Below are 16,830 nucleotides of genomic sequence, written 5' to 3'. Positions count from 1 at the left end.
CTGAAACTGGTCCCAGGATGCTTGTTTCCAGTCCAGGGAGGATCTGGACTGGCAGTTCGGGTTGGACTGTTCCCATGAGGAACATGGTCAAGACTGATTTACATGTGACTGGGTCCAAACTGAGGTGGCATGGTAAGCAAAAGAACGATGGATTGAACCCAGATCTTTGACTGGGGGTGAGTGTTTGCATTGTTCAGCACTCCGTCCATCATCATTTTGTGTTGCTTAAGTTGCCATAAGTGGGAAGGGTGTGTCCAGACGTGGTTCCCGTATTCACTTTGCCACTGGATTCAAGCTAGGCTGGCTGGTGAAGGGTGATACTCTGAAACCAGTCCAAGAATGCTTGTTTCCGGTCCAGTGAGGACCTCTCCTGGCAGCTCGGGCTGGACTATTCCCATGAGGAACAGGGTCAAGACTGATTTACATATGGCTGGGTCCAAACTGGGGCGGTATGGTGAGCAAAAGAGTGATGGATAAAACCCAGATCTGTGACTGGGGATGAGTGTTTGCATTTTTCAGCACACCGTCCATCATCCTTTTGTGTTGCTAAAGTTGCCCTAAGTGGGAAGGGTATGCCCAGACGTGGGTCCTGTGTCCACTGTGCCACTGGATGCAAGCTAGCCTAGCTGATGAAGGGTGATACTCTGAAACCGGTCCAAGGGGGCTTGTTTCTGGTCCAGGCAGAACCTGGCCTGGCAGTTCAGGCTGGACTGTTCCCATGAGAAACAAGGTCAAGACTGATTTGCATATGGCTGGTTCCAAACTGGGGTGGCCTGATGAGCAAAAGAACAATGGATTAAACCCAGATCTGTGACTGGGGTTGAGTGTTTGCATTGTTCAACACTCCGTCCATCATCCTTTTGTGTTGCTAAAGTTCCTCTAAGTGGGAAGGGTATGCCCAGACGTGGGTCCCGTGCTCACTGTGCCAGTGGATTCCAGCTAGCCTAGCTGATGAAGGGTGATACCCTGAAACCAGTCCTAGGATGCTTGTTTCTGGTCCAGGCAGGACCTGGCCTGGCAGTTCGGGCTGGAATGTTCCCATGAGAAACAAGGTCAAGACTGATTTGCATATGGCTGGGTCCAAACTGGGGTGGCACGATGAGCAAAGAACAATGGATTAAACCCAGATCTGTGACTGGGGTTGAGTGTTTGCATTGTTCAACACTCCGTCCATCATCCTTTTGTATTGCTAAAGTTGACCTAAGTGGGAAGGGTATGCCCAGATGTGGGTCCCGTGCTCACTATGCCACTAGATTCAAACTAGCATGGCTGATGAAGGGTGATACCCTGAAACTGGTCCCAGGAAGCTTGTTTCCGGTCCAGGGAGGACCTGGCCTGGCAGTTCGGGTTGGACTGTTCCCATGAGGAACATGGTCAAGACTGATTTACATGTGGCTGGGTCCAAACTGGTGTGGCATGGTAAGCAAAAGAATGATGGATTGAACCCAGATCTTTGACTGGGGGTGAGTGTTTGCATTGTTCAGCACTCAGTCCATCATCCTTTTATGTTGCTAAAGTTCCCCTAAGTGTGGAAGGGTATGCCCAAACGTGGGTCCTGTGCTCACCGTGCCACTGGATTCAAGCTAGCCTGGCTGATGAAGGGTGATACCCTGAAACCGGTCCCAGGATGCTTGTTTCTGGTCAAGGGAGGACCTGGCCTGGCAGTTCGGGCTGGACTGTTCCCATGTGGAACAAGGTCAAGACTGATTTTCATAAGGCTGGGTCCAAACTGGGGTGGCCTGGTGAGCAAAAGAACGATGGATTAAACCCAGATCTTTCACTGGGGGTGAGTGTTTGCATTGTTCAGCACTCTGTCCATCATCTTTTTGTTTTGCTAAAGTTGCCCTAAGTGGGAAGGGTGTGCCCAGACGTGGGTCCCATGTTCAGTGTGCCACTGGATGAAGGGTGATACTCTGAAACCGGTCCCAGGATGCTTGTTTCTGGTCCAGGGTGGACCTGGCTTGGCAGTTCGGGCTGGACTGTTCCAAGACCATCCATCATCCTTTTGAGTTGCTGAACTAATTATTATGACACATCTGCCCCAGCACTGATGAAGGTAAGCATGCTAGAAATGTCACCAATGGATGAAAATGTTTAATCACAATTACAGCTGCCCATCAGCACTTTCCGAAATGTGGTACTAAAGGTTGTGTTTCCCAGACATACATACAATTGCATGTCATGCCAATATTCCTACAGCTAATCATCTGAATGCAATCAGAAGAAATACAGATGCCTTATGAAACTCACAATGACAACAAAAATGCAAAGTGTCACACCTAGAAAGAACTTTTGTAGAACTGCAGATCTAAAAGAACACCCATGTATTGTCCTTTGATAAATGCCCGCAAAATGTGAAGTGCACAGAAAACAAATTTTTATGGTGTAGCACTCTCTGTGCTGATAACCTCCCGACATTGATACAGTGCTAGATACTTCTAGCTTCTATGAAAGAGAATATAGCGGCATTAAAAATGTTGCAAATTACATCTGGCGCGAATTCCACCATGACTGCCGACGTCCATGCAAAAATCCTTGGTACCTGTAAATCCAAGTCAGCGCCTCAGGAATGAAATTGAAAAGTAATATTGCCATAATGGATACATTAGGGCCCGTACTTTTACTTTTTTTGTGCTGCATTTGTGCCATTTTTTGATGCAAAAGCAGCGCAAACTTACAAAATACAATTGTGTAAGTTTGCGCCACATTTGCATCAAAAAAACGGTGCAAATGCGGCACAAAAAAAGTATAAATACGGGCCTTAGGTGTGATCAGCCTGGAGCCACCCTTGTAGAAATAGACTCAAACAATTTTTCCCATGTACTTATCCCACATCAATTGCATGCTATTATTCTCTGTAGCAGGACACCAGGGGGCATATTTATTCTCTGTTTGCACCAAATGTGCGTCAAAAGTTTTGACGCACATTCAGCGCAAACACTGCCCCATATTTAAACTTTGATGCCCGACTCTGCGGACGTCAAAATTCCACCTTGTGCGTCATTTTTTGGAAGCGGGAAACCGCCTTGCGTTAATGATATGCAAGGTAGGCGTTCCCTTCCAAAAAATGATTTTAAGGCCTGTGCGCTTTATTTATACCCCATCGTCATTTTGACGCACAGGAGGGGGTGGGCCTTAAAAAACGGCGCACAGCCTGATGTGCGCCGTTTATTAACGCCTGGGTCAGGGCAGGTGTTAAGAGATCTGTGGGCTCGGAAGGAGTCCAGAGGTTCCCTCCCCTGCCCCCAGGGACACCCCCTGCCACCCTCGCCCACCCCTGGAGGACACCCATAGATGGGGGTCCCATCCTGGGGAACTAAAGGTAAGTTCAAGTACGTATTTTTTAATGTTTTTTTTAAGTGGCATGGGGGGCCTGATTTGGGCCCCCCTACATGCCACTATGCCCAATGACTATTCCCAGGCCATTGGGCAAGGGGGCATGACTCCAGTCTTTGCTAAGACAGGAGTCATGTCAATGGGGATTGTGCGTCAAAAAAAAATTTGGATTCCGGTTTGAGGCCTGATTTTTGCCTCAGACTTGACTTGCACCATTTTTTGACGCACAACCCCCATTTTCCCATACGCCGGCGCTGCCTGGTGTGAGTCTTTTTTTTTTACTCAGACCAGTCTGCAGCACTGGCTAACGTCATTCCATAAATAAGGCGCCCGCATGGCGCGTTGGAATGAAGTTAGCCGGCGGTGAAATTTTTTACGCACAACTGCGTTGGCGCAGTTGTGTGTGAAAAAGTATAAATATGCCCCCAGCTGTTCACCCATAAAAAGGCAGCACACTTGTCAATGATTATAGATGCACCCGCACCAGGCACCTTCATACAAACCTTGCTAGTAAATAAACCCTCTCTAGGAGGTCTACGTCAGAGTATGAAGGCCCGGATTACAAATGTTTGGGTAAGGGTTGAATCACTTTTATGGCACAGCCACAACCAAAAATCATTTTTGTCATTTACTGAGTCATGCAAAGAAGCCTTGCATGGATTTGTTTGGTTTAGTAAATACAAAGTAACGCAAGTAGGAGCATACGTCTACCTTGCGTTACTTTGCATCGAGCAGATCTTCCGTGGGTTCCCATGCATCCAACCATGGATTGCGCTGCAATCACTGATTTACTAATGTGAGTATTTCTTGGAAGGCATAACAAGGAGATAACCCAGAGTTTTTTTTATTTATAATGAACAAGCATTTCATGAAGTGTTGTTGAGGTGATAGGAAGAGAGAGAAAAACAGAAATAGCTATTATTTCAGCTATGGACATATAGTATGTGTTGAGCAAATTGTGGTTGTATTGTAAATCAGTGGACTTAGACAATGATTAGTGTGCTAGCAGCATAACTACGAGGAAAGAACCAAAACGAGGAGCCCTCATGGATAAAATGAACTAGTTTGAATTTGATTCATGGTACAAAGAGCATCAATTCATACCCAGGAATGTCTGTTCTGTTGGGCGAGTTCCAGAAGGCTGCAGGTTCTGTTTTTTTTTTACTCAGGCAGAGGGACTGCACATAAAACCTGCCTGACACCAGTTATCGGCTCTGTACAACTGCAGCATTTCTATTCAGCATATGCCGTTTGGAAGAGCCACACGCATCCTTGAATTTTATAGTTTATTTATTATCACTGCATTTTTGGAGTTCCAGCCTTAAGCTAACAAGCTGTTTTCAAAAAAGGGTTTTGACCTCAGGCGAATAACAAACGCGGCAAAATCCTTGAGTGCTGCTGGCCGTGTGTGGTAGCTATTCCCAGTTCAATCAGGTTTGCTCCTGTACCTCTGAAGTGGGATTTGGAAGCAATTGCAACTGTACTTCTGCAAAGACATGTTATTGACGATGACTCCCGCATGTTGTTTTCACTTATAAAAATGTGCAGAAACTTTGAATCACCGAATAAATTAGGATTGTGTTGTCGAAAGATCCTTGAATTAGTGTTATGCAATATTCTGTGATAGGTTTGTATGAAGTGCATGTGTTAGTATGTGTTGTTAACTCTCTACACAGATATGACCAGCAATACATTACTTCAGACCAGTGTTTGATGCATTCTGCCCTTTTCTCTAGCGTGTTTGCAAATGTTTGTAAACGTCTGGTTGACGTAGACGTGTTTACATGGGTCTCCCGTCAACAGCTGTAGTTGATGGAACGCACAAGCCACTGGAGAGCTCTTACTTACAAGAAACAGTTGTATATATAATCCTGAAAAGGACGTATTAGTCCAGATTATAAAAATAGATATTTTTGTAGTACTACTGGCTTACTCCTAAATTCAGAATTCAATAAAGAGTAAACCAGGTGTACTCTTGCCTTATAGATGAAAATGAGCAATAAGCAAGGAGTAGTTAATACAAGACACAGTCAGACCTCCTCATATAAATATCTGCGTTTATCATGCCCAAAGTCAAGGGGAATATGTGAGTCATGTTCATCATGTATGTTTATGGCTGTGATCTTTGTCTTTCTCTCCCCAGTGGACACTTTGTGTGTTGAGTTCTAACCAATGGCGGCTCATCTACTAGGGCGGAGGAGAGTAGCCCCCTCTCCAGCAGCAGCAGCTGCAAAACTTTAACAACAAAAGGATAATAAACTGTGTTTATTATCCTTTCACTGTTAAAGGGGTGGGGCCAATGGGGATGGCAGGAACGAGGGGAGAGCATTGTGCACTCTTCCCAGTGCCCATGGGTGTTTGTCTGGCAGTCTTGGGCTGGCCAAACACACAAGCGCACTGTGTTTTGCCGGGCTGGAAAGAGCAGACACAGGGGGTGATTCTGATTCTGGCGGGCGGCGGAGGCCGCCTGCCAGAATTCCGCCCCCATTATACCGCTCCGCGGTCAGAAGACCGCGGAGGGTATTATGAGTTTTTCCCTGGGCTGGCGGGCGGTCTCCAAAAGACCGCCCGCCAGCCCAGGGAAAAACTCCCTTCCCACGAGGATGCCGGCTCGTAATCGAGCCGGCGGAGTGGGAAGGTGCGACGGGTGCAGTGGCACCCGTCGCGTATTTCAGTGTCTGCAACGCAGACACTGAAATACTTTGCGGGGCCCTCTTACGGGGGCCCCTGCCGTGCCCATGCCACTGGCATGGGCACGGCAGGGGCCCCCAGGGGCCCCGCGACCCCCCCTACCGCCATCCTGTTCATGGCGGCTTTCCCGCCATGAACAGGATGGCGGTAGGGGGGGTCAGAATCCTCATGGCGAAGGATTCCCCCGAGCAGCGGTAAGTCGGCGGGAGCCCGCCGACTTGCCGCTTCTGACCGCGGCTGAACCGCCGCGGTCAGAATGCTCGTGGGAGCACCGCCAGCCTGTTGGCGGTGCTCCCGTGGTCGGTGGCCCTGGCGGCCACCGGCCGCCAGGGTCAGAATGACCCCCACAGTCTGCCTGGGAGCGACCTGGCTGGGTGCTCCAGCCAATCATAACGCTGCTCTAAGCAGCATCAGGATTGGCCACAGGGCAGGCTGGGAGCCTGTGCCTGATTGCAGTGATGAGAAAAGAGGAGAGGCACGGCGGAGCAGGTAAGTTTGTATTTTTTTTTTTTTTAATTTAATGTTTTTGAACACCCCACCCTACCCCCTGGTGTGCCGCCCGCCCCTTTAACTTGCAGCAAAACATGACTGGTTTTAACCTCCTGGTTCTTTCATTGGTAGAGATGAGAGCTGGAGGATTAGGGCTGTGAGTGCTGTGAACTGTTCAGAAACGGTTAGGGAGACAGGTGTTAGGACGTCATTAGGAATTAACAGGGAATTTCGACAGGACTAGTAGTAACAGTTACTAGGCAAGTCAGAATTACAAGGTCCACTGTAACTCCGCAGACCTGTTGTTTTCCTTCCTGTAACTGTGGCTGCTGAAAGCAGTCAGAGTCACCTGGAGAAACGCCAGTGGAAAATTAGGGATACATTTCAGAATTTAGACCAGTATTCCACACTGTGCCAGGTATTTCCCATATCTGAGTGGATCCTGTGAGTTAATATCATAATTCCATGCTACCTCCACTCCTAGAATTACCTGTACCACAACAAATGTAGGATGGAGGCTGTTTTTTGATTGCATTGTGGGACTTGATTTCCGGAATATTTCACTGCAACTGTCACGAAAGCTAGACAGCGATTTGGGTTGTTTACAGTTTAGCCGGCTGTCAGACATATGGCAGGAGAGACACCACAGCTGGTACTCTAGCCATGGCCGACCTGCCAACTGGTGAAATTGTTGACGTAGTGGTGGCCTTTTTATCGCTGAAATGGCTCCTGTCTCCATGAATCCACCACAGTGAAAGCCCTTCATGTTGAAAATATTCCCTACTAGATATTTTTCCAGGAGTAAACTGATTCATTTTATTGCTTCTATATAATGAGAGAGTAGGAAGACCCCCCTTTACTCTTCTTGTTCCTTCTCCTTGTGAACCCTCTTTGTCTTGTTATGGGTGGCTTCCAGTTTATTCCCATCTTTGGCAGCCACCTTCCTGTCCGATGTTGGTTCCCTTTCACTTTCAGCTATGCATTGTTTTCTTTATTCCTGTTCTCTTTCCTGCCCATACCTCAACACACATACCTTTTTTTATACCCTGGTAAACCTCCCCTGCCTAAAGCTTAGTACCTCTAGTCCTCCTTTAGCATAGTACCTCCACCTCTGCCCCTACCTTTGTACATCTACTCAAGCCTGTGCCCTAGCATCTATAACACCTATCTATGACTTAGCACCTCTACCTAACCAATGCAGTATGTACTTCTGATCATGCATGTAGCCTAGTGCCTCCATGATTGCCTATATGCAAGCCTATATCTTAGTACCTTTTCCTCAATTCTAATGCCAACACCTCTGCCACACCCATGTAAACATACTTATAACCTAGGACCTCTGCCTTACCTCTACCCTAGTGTATATACCCCACTACTGTCCTAGTAGTTCTACACTTATCTATATACTAGTCCATTTATGCCTATCTATATTCCTGTACATTTACCCTTCCTAGATCCTAGTACTAGTATCATACCCCTGTCTTTACCATTGTAACTCTTATCCATTCATTACTTGTCTCTTTTCTACATTGTCTGTTTTCTATGTCTTTTCCTTTTATTATGTCCCATTTTTCTAGTGCTATTTTTTTGTCTTAAATGTTTTCCAAGAGTAGTTTTTTCCTCTATTTACCAAATTCATCATACTTGAATTTCATCATTCTGGGGTCTTCAGGGAGGTGCTCTCTATTTTTCTTCCAAATGAGGTAGGGTAACCAAAGATGTGATTAAGAATGGACGCCCAAATGGCTGATTCTCACAAGTAGAGGTCCAGAGGCATGCACTCTGTCATGCAGACTGTCACTGTGAGTACCGCTGGAACCCATTAGTTGCCTGTCATGGAAATGGAGGAACAACTATTGTAGATAGATATTTAAACATCTACCCAGGGGTGAGGGATTTGGGGAGCAGGATCTGAGGAACTATTGACTGAAGACTGCCCTTTTTGTTTTACTAACGAGTAGAAAGTTTCCATAATCACAATCACTGAATGCTCTCAATTGTATGATGGGTCTGTGGATCACTGGATAGAGAAAATGAGCTCTTCATTGCAGATTATGGCCACAAACTTGGGAAAGTACTTCTGTGGCTGTGACATTTTTCAATGGCATCCTGTAAATGGAAAGGTAAGTACTTACAACCCAGGCCCATCCTCTGTCCACACAAAATTTGCTATTGACTCCCATCAGGAACAAGATAAGGTAGAAATCATGCAGAAAGGTACTTGCCTAGAGCACTGAAATTAGCTTGAGTAAGCAACACTTATTTTATATCTTCTTTTTGCTCACAAGTGTGAGGTTCTTAGTTGTGAAGTACTGAGGTTTAGCTGTATTGTGGCCAAACACTAACTCTCTCCACTTGAGGAGAACAAATGATAAAGACAGGTGGCCAGGACATCTGTTCCTCCATTTCTGCCCTTGGTCGCCCTCAGGTAGAAGGTCCAGCAGCTCAACAAAATTTAAAGGACCTGGAGCTTTGCACATCTTGCATCAAGGTGCCGACATTGAGAGAAATTAGACCTTTGCTAGAATAGGCTGAAACTGGTCTGGGGTTGCTGGTGCTCCAGTTCAGAGGGGCTCTGGCCCAGCAGCTTAGGCTACATTGTTCCTACTGGGAAAGGACAAAGGCTGATTTGCATACTGATTTTTTCTGTGTGAGGGAGCATTGGCAGGCAGCAAAACAGTTGACTAGAATGTGGCTTGAGCAATTACCAATGTGAGATTGATTCAAGCATACAACCATAATCTTTTTGTTTTCTTTATCTAGAATATGGTGGTCAAACTTCTCTGAAAATGCAGGTAAAACTTTGACGAAGTTCATATGAGAAGACACATGAGAATCCTGTGGTGAACTATAATTCTTTGTTCAGGTGTAGTTTAGGGAGGGCTTGCTAAGAGAATAAATGTAGCTGTTCCATTGCTTCTACCTCTTCATTTCTCAATGAAGTATGTAAGTTTTCCCTCACCGGCTGAGTTTCTGGGGACCACAGTACAAAGAATTACCCCAAACTGCAATTGGAATACTCCCTGGGGCACCTTTGGTTTACCACAGGACAACAATAACCTTGACTAGGTTACCCTGTCTGTAGGCTTGTACGAGTATCCACCTCAATCAATTTATGTGGACGGGGCTTGTGGCAGCATGAATGAAGTTTTGACATGCAGTAACCAATGCCTATGGACCTCCTTGTGTAACTTAAGACCAGACATAGGCCCTTGGCGGTAAATGCCGCCTACCACCGTGCTGACGGCCGGCAAGATACCGTGAGCGCGGCGGTATACCACTACAGGTATTATGACCCACACAGAGAAATTCGTCACTATACAGACACCCACACAAGTCTGCCAGCCCAAAGGTCAGTGATAAATTGGCGGTACCAAAACCCACACCGTTACGCCAACAGGAATACACCCACAGTATCAGGACCCACGAATCACTGCAGCGGTCTTTCAACCACGGTAAACCATTGACGGTACACACTGCCACGCTCAAAATACCCACACATTCACAAAACACCACCACATTGGACAATTCAAACTACACATACCTGACAAACATACACACACCACACCCACACACTCACAGCACTATAAAACACCCATCCACATTACCCACAACCCTTTCTATGAAAAAAGAAGATTGCAAATAGAGAGAGAGAGAGACAAGCCAGGATCACCCACTCAATCTGAGCCACAGAACACCATCACCCATACACCATCCATGCACCTCACAGCACACACCACAACACATCACCCCACACATCACCCCACACATCACCCCACACATCCTCACACATATTACTCACACCACATCCATGGCACCCCAAAGACCCTCCAGGTTTTCAGAGTAGGAGCTAAGGGTCATGGTGGAGGAAATCATCTGGGTAGAGCCACAGCAATTTGGATCACAGGTGCAGCAGACGTCCATTGCTAGGAAGATGGAGCTATGGCAGAGAATCATGGACAGGGTCAATGCCGTGGGACAGCACCCAAGAACAAGGGATGACATCAGGAAGAGGTGGAACGACCTACGGGGGAAGGTGCGTTCCGTGGTTGCTAGACAACAGGTAGCTGTACAGAGGACTGGTGGTGGACCCCCACCTCCTCCCCCACAACTAACATGGGAGGAGCAAGTATTGTCAATAATGCACCCTGAGGGCCTCACAGGAGTGGGAGGAGAACTGGACTCTGGTAAGTCATATCTTTACTACTACATCCCCCAACCTACCTGCATGCCATCACAAACTCCTACCCTCACCCCATCACTCCACTGTCACAACCCACCCATCAAAAAAACAATCCCTGCATGTATCACCAATCCATGGATCCCCCTCACAGACCTGCATTTACACCCATCACCACAAAATGCCCATTAGAGAGAATCACCTAGCCCACAAAATCACCACGCACACAAGGCAAAGCTGACAGGGCAATCACAACCATCCAGGGAAACACACCCATGCACAAGATGGCACACGCAGATACAATAACACTGCATATTCATCCCCACAGGACCCCTACTCACCGTCACCGGAGAGGAGTTGCCACCAACATCCAGTCGCCCCCAGAGGAGGCCCATCTTGATGACAGCAGCTCTGCACGCCTGGATCACGATGACCAACCTGGCCAATCAGGGACCTTTGGACAGTCGGTGGTTACCCTGCCACAGTCCCAACCCACCACAGATCCTCCCCCCTCAGGAAACACCAGCACAGCACCCACCCAGCGGGCCCATGCCACTGTCCCCAGGACACGTCAATCAGCACTGTGTCCACCACTACAGAGACCCCAGGCAACCCTACAAACACAGGACGATCAGGGACCTGGGGGCAATGGGCACATGGTTCAGGGGACAGAGGCACAGGACAACAGGGAAGCTGGGAGGACTGCTATGAAACAAGGGGAGGACAGGCCCAGGGAACCGACTCTCCAGGAGGCACTCACCAACATCCTGGGAGCATACCACCATTCCCTCGAGACCATGGGCCAGATACTGTACAAGTTGCAGGATAGTACCTGGGGATCTGGAAGGACCTAAAAAACATCTACACCATCCTGGTCACCGTTGCAGGGGTGCTGGCTGACATGGGCAACACCATGAGGGAGGCAGTGGCACACCAACGGGCCCCTGACACTAGCCAAATCAATGAACAGCACTCCACCTCTGCCTGCGCTAGTGGACAGGAGGCCCTGCCACAGGACCAACATCCCACCAGCACCCCACCCCCTGCAGAAGGAGAACTACCCCACAAACAGTCCCTGCGATCCAGGCAGAAGCTAGAGAACATTGCAAGACCCCCGCCAGGAAAGAGGACTCTCCTGATTGTCACCCTTCTGTCCCACTCTGTCACCCTGTCCACCTTGAACTGCCATTACTCCCCTTCCTATGCCCCATTGGACAATGCACCTGTGATACCAAGAGAAGGGACTCTAACTGGACATTCCTCCACCGTATGAGCACTTAAATAAACACCCTTGGAACAAATACAAATCTTGAGTATGTCAAATGATTGAAATTTGTATTAGTACAACAGTCTGAAAACCTTGCAAGTCATATGTTCAGTTATAGAAACATTGGCATGACCTTTAGTGGGCAGCAGTAAACATACCAGGAGCCAGAGCGGGCCACAGAGATCTGAAATTAGAGATGCCAAAGGGTACAGTAAGTGGCCATAGACTTAGGGAAATCAGGCTGCCATGTACAATGTCCAACAGAAAACTGAAAAGTAAAGTGAAGTTACAGTGTCTTACCTGTGTGTCACTGGAAGTACTGCTGGATGATATTACTTCTGTTGTCCACATCTTCTTCATCTGCCTCCTCTTCCCCACTGTCCACAGGCTCCACCGCTGCAAGAGACCATCTCCAGGATCACACCCCTGCAGGAAAGACACCTGGCGTCTCAAGGCCAGGTTGTGAAACATGCAACATGCAATGATGATCTGACACACTTTCTTGGGTGAGTAATACAGGAATCCACCTGTCAGATGGAGGCACCGGAACCTGGCCTTCAGGAGGCCGAAGGTCCTATCAATTATCCTCCTAGTTCACCCATGTGCCTCATTGTGACATTCCTCTGCCCTTGTCCTGGCATTCCTCACTGGGGTCAGTAGCCATGAGAGGTTGGGGTAACCAGGGTCACCTGCAAATATCAAGGGTTAACTGTCAGACACACAATAACCCTTAGGGACAACACCATGCCCACAAAACAACATATACTGGGTGGGAACCTTGGGCTCACCTATAAGCCAGACCCGGTCCCTCTGGAGTTGTCCTATCACATATGGGATGCTGCTATTCCTCAAGATAAAGGCGTCAAACACAGAGCCAGGAAACTTGGCATTCACATGGGAGATGTACTGGTCCGCCAAACACACCATCTGCACATTCAGAGAGTGATAGCTTTTTCTATTCCTGAACACTTGTTCATTTCTCCGGGGGGTGGACAAATGCTACATATGTACCATCTATGGCACCAGTGATGTTGGGGATATGTCCCAGGGCATAAAAGTCAGCTTTCTCTGTGGCCAGATCCTCCACCTGGGGGAATACAATGTAGCTGCGCATGTGTTTAAGCAGGGCTGACAACACTCTGGTCAACACCTTTGAGAACATAGGCTGAGACATCCCTGTCACCATGGCCACTGTTGTTTGCAAGGAACCACTTGCCAGGAAATGGAGTACTGACAGGACCTGCACTTGAGGGGGGATACCTGTGGGCTGGCGGATAGCTGACATTGGGCACACAGTTCTTGGATTGTGGCCCGATCAAGTCTGTATGTTAGTATAATATGTCTGTCCTCCACTGTCGCAAGGTCCACCAGGGGTCTGTACACAGGAAGATGTCTCCATCTCATATTCATCCTCAGCGGTTGAAGCCTATGTAGGAAAACGGTGAACAGAGGGTCATAATCACACATCTGATGCAATAATGATGCATTTCTTCCTTTACAGAACCAGTATGTGAATCCAGGAGTCAGTTGCTGTGCCAATGTATGCTGTGACGCAGTTAGGTGCCATGGCCTGTGTCCCCCTGAAATGTCGGCTGCCTGACCTGTGAGGAGGGACAAGTGGAAATGAGGTAATTCCGCTGGGGTTGTGCGCCGTTGCAGTAGGCGGTCGACAACCGCCGCGCAACTTCGCATTGGTTATCATTGGGCCCTATGGGTTACAGGAGCCAATGGCGATGTACGCCGGCAGTGATGGTACGCACTGCCGCGGACGTGACCGCCATTTTCTATCTGTTCACTCACTTGCTACCTGACCTTGAACAGGAGAGGACCTACACTGCAAGTGCGGCTGTGACCTGTGTCTGGAAGCAACAATGACTCATGTGCCTGGGGAAAGGTCCCCTGCCTTACACTGAGGAGGAGTTGGAGAGACTGGTGGATGGGGTCATACCCCAGTACACGTCACTCTGTGATCCTCCAGACAAACAGGTGAGTACACTGTGAGCATGATGCGTGGGCCATGAATGTATGGTGTGCTGTCTATGTAAGCCACATGTGGGGGGGCTGAGGGGTCCTGGCCAGAGTGCTGCATGTATGGTGGTCAGTGTATGTGCCTCAGGGGATGGGAGGGATATGGTGGGCCATGAGTGTGACTGTCCGGACGGTTAACTAATTCCCTTTTCTGCTGTCTTTTTCCTGCAGGTCAGCGCCCATCAGGAAAAGGATATTTGGCGTGCCATTGCCAAGGAGGTGCAGACCCTCGGGATCTTTGACAGGCGGGGCACCCACTGCTGCAAACAGTGGGAGGACCTGCGCACTGGGCAAGGTAGACGGCTGAGGCCCAGCCTGGGGCTGGCTTCCCAACTAGGAAGGGGTGCCCGTCGTATCCTGACCCCCCTGATGTTCCGCATCCTGGCAGTGGATGTGGAGTTGGATGGGTGCTTGAGGGCATCACAGCAGCCACAAGGGGGTGAGTACAAAATCTGATTCAGTACTTTGCTCGCGTTAAGCTTTTGCCTGGGTGGGGATGTGGACTGTCGGTGCCCCTAGGCCATGGAGAACATGGCAGGGTAGGTCCCTTGTTGGGTAGGCTCTGAAGCACTCCAAACCCAATAGTGCCAGTGGGCATTGACTACTGGTCAGGGACCTGTTTGTTTCAGGTGTGCAGCTGATGGCGTTAGTCATTGTACCCCATGGGCTGGTGACTGGCATTGTAACTGGTAGTGCATGGAATAGTGCATAGGGCTGTTCCCTGTGAGTTGTGTACGCCAACATTAGTGTTGGTGCTGGCACTGACCAAGTGCATCCTCTGTCTCTCCCACTTTTTTGTTTTGTCACCCTGTCCTTGTGTGCATTAGCATCATCTGGCGGCGGAGCAGACACACCGGGGATGGAGGGAGCCTCATCCCACATGGGCCTGGAGGCCAAATCCTCCGACAGTGAGGGCACCAGTGGGACGGAGGGCAAGGGGAGCACCACGATGGGGACAGGAGGGGACACCACAGACAGCAGCTCCTCCTCCGATGGAAGCTCCCTGGCGGTGTTGGACACCTCTGTGCCCACCCCAACAACAGGTACAGCTGCCACCCCCGCACCAGCACTGCCCTCCCAGCAGCCCTTCAGAGTGTTTCCCGTGCCCGCTTACCCAGGAGGGTGGGCATCTCCTTCACCCCAGGCACCTCAGGTCCTGCCCCAGTCAGCCTTGCTGCCCTCAGTGAGGAGGCTATTGACCTCCTGCGATCCCTAACTGTTGAGCAGTCAATCATTCTGAATGCCATCCAGGGTGTCGAGAGGCATTTGCAACAAACAAATGCATATCTAGAGGGCATTCACTCTGGCGTGGCAGCCAAACAGAGAGCATTTCAGGCTCTGGCCTCCGCACTGATGGCAGCCATTGTCCCTGTCTCCAGCCTCCCCCTCCAACTTCCTCTACCCAATCCCTTCACCCCAACCTATCCCAAGCATACCTTCAGACCAGCATTCACCCAAATCAACACACAGAAGTGGCTCAAGCAAACACAAGCACCACACTTCATCTCACAGGCACTCACACAAGCACCATCCCCATGCAGACACACCAACATCCACTGCCTCCCCTGTGTCCCCCTCCTCCTCCTCGTCCACCTCCCTCCTAGTAGCGTCTCCACTCACACCTGCATGCACTACATCCTCATCCACTACCTCCATCACAGGCACACCCATCACTACACACCCCTCACTGGCAGTCACCACCCCCACATACATATATACGTCCCCTGTGTCCTCTCCGAGTGTGTCTGTGACCCATCCTCCCAAAGTACACAAACGCAAGCACCCACCCACCCAACAGCCATCCACCTTACAACAACTTCTTGCCCATTCACTTGCACCCAAACTCAGCAGACAGACACCTTCTACAACCACTCCCTCTCCCTCTGCTCCCAGACCTTCTCCCTGTTCCCGCCCAATTGTCCCTAAGAAGATTTTCCTTGCAAACATTGACCTCTTTCCTACCCCTTCCCCCCCGTCCTTCCCCTCGGGCCAGGGTGGCCAAAACCCATCCCAGCACCTCAGCCACCAAGTCCACATCCACTGTGGTTCCTGCAACTGTCAGAGGATCAAAGGGGGAACCCGTTTGCCCAGCCAGTGTGCCATCAACTCCTGCCAAGGCAAAATCCATTCCACCAACTGGCAAGGTGTGGAAGGGAGCAGCATCCAGCAAGGAGAAGGAGCCACATCCACCAAGCAAGGCCACATCAAAGACTTCAGCTGCCAGACCCAGGGTGACACCACCATCTGCCAAGGTGAGGAAGGGGCACAAAACACCAGGCAAGGCACTTCAGCCGTCCGAGGCTGCAGGTGAAGGGCCGGTGGCTACCAGCACAACTGCCAGCACCGCCACCTGCACCGTGGCCAGCACCGCCAGCAGCCCCACCGCTGGCACCGCCGCAAGCACTGCCACCTGCACAGCCACCTGCACCGCCACCTGCACCGCCACAAGCACCACTACTGTCAGCAGCAGCAGCCCCATTGGGCAGCCGTCTGAGGCTGCAGGAGAAGGGCTGGGGCCTCCCCCCACCACTGGCAGCGCCGGCACCTGCACCACGGCCAGCACCGCCACCTGCACCACCTCAAGCACTGGCGCAAGCCCCGGCGCAGGCCCTGCCACCTGCACCGCTGACAGTAGCACCACTGCCAGCAGCAGCAGCCCCAGTGGGCAGCCGTCTGAGGCTGCAGGAGGAGGGCTGGAGCCTCCCTCCACCACTGGCAGCACCCCCAGAGTCACCAGCACTAGCACCACAGTGCAGACGTAGCCGCCACAGGATGGACTCTAGCCCTGCCTCCACGGACTATCATGCATCCTGGTCACTGCAAATCTCGTGGCTCAGAC

This window comes from Pleurodeles waltl, chromosome 2_1, assembly GCF_031143425.1.
Source record: "Pleurodeles waltl isolate 20211129_DDA chromosome 2_1, aPleWal1.hap1.20221129, whole genome shotgun sequence".
Lineage (NCBI taxonomy): Eukaryota > Metazoa > Chordata > Amphibia > Caudata > Salamandridae > Pleurodeles > Pleurodeles waltl.
The sequence above is the reverse complement of the archived record's forward strand: the minus strand, read 5'-3'. Positions refer to the sequence as shown.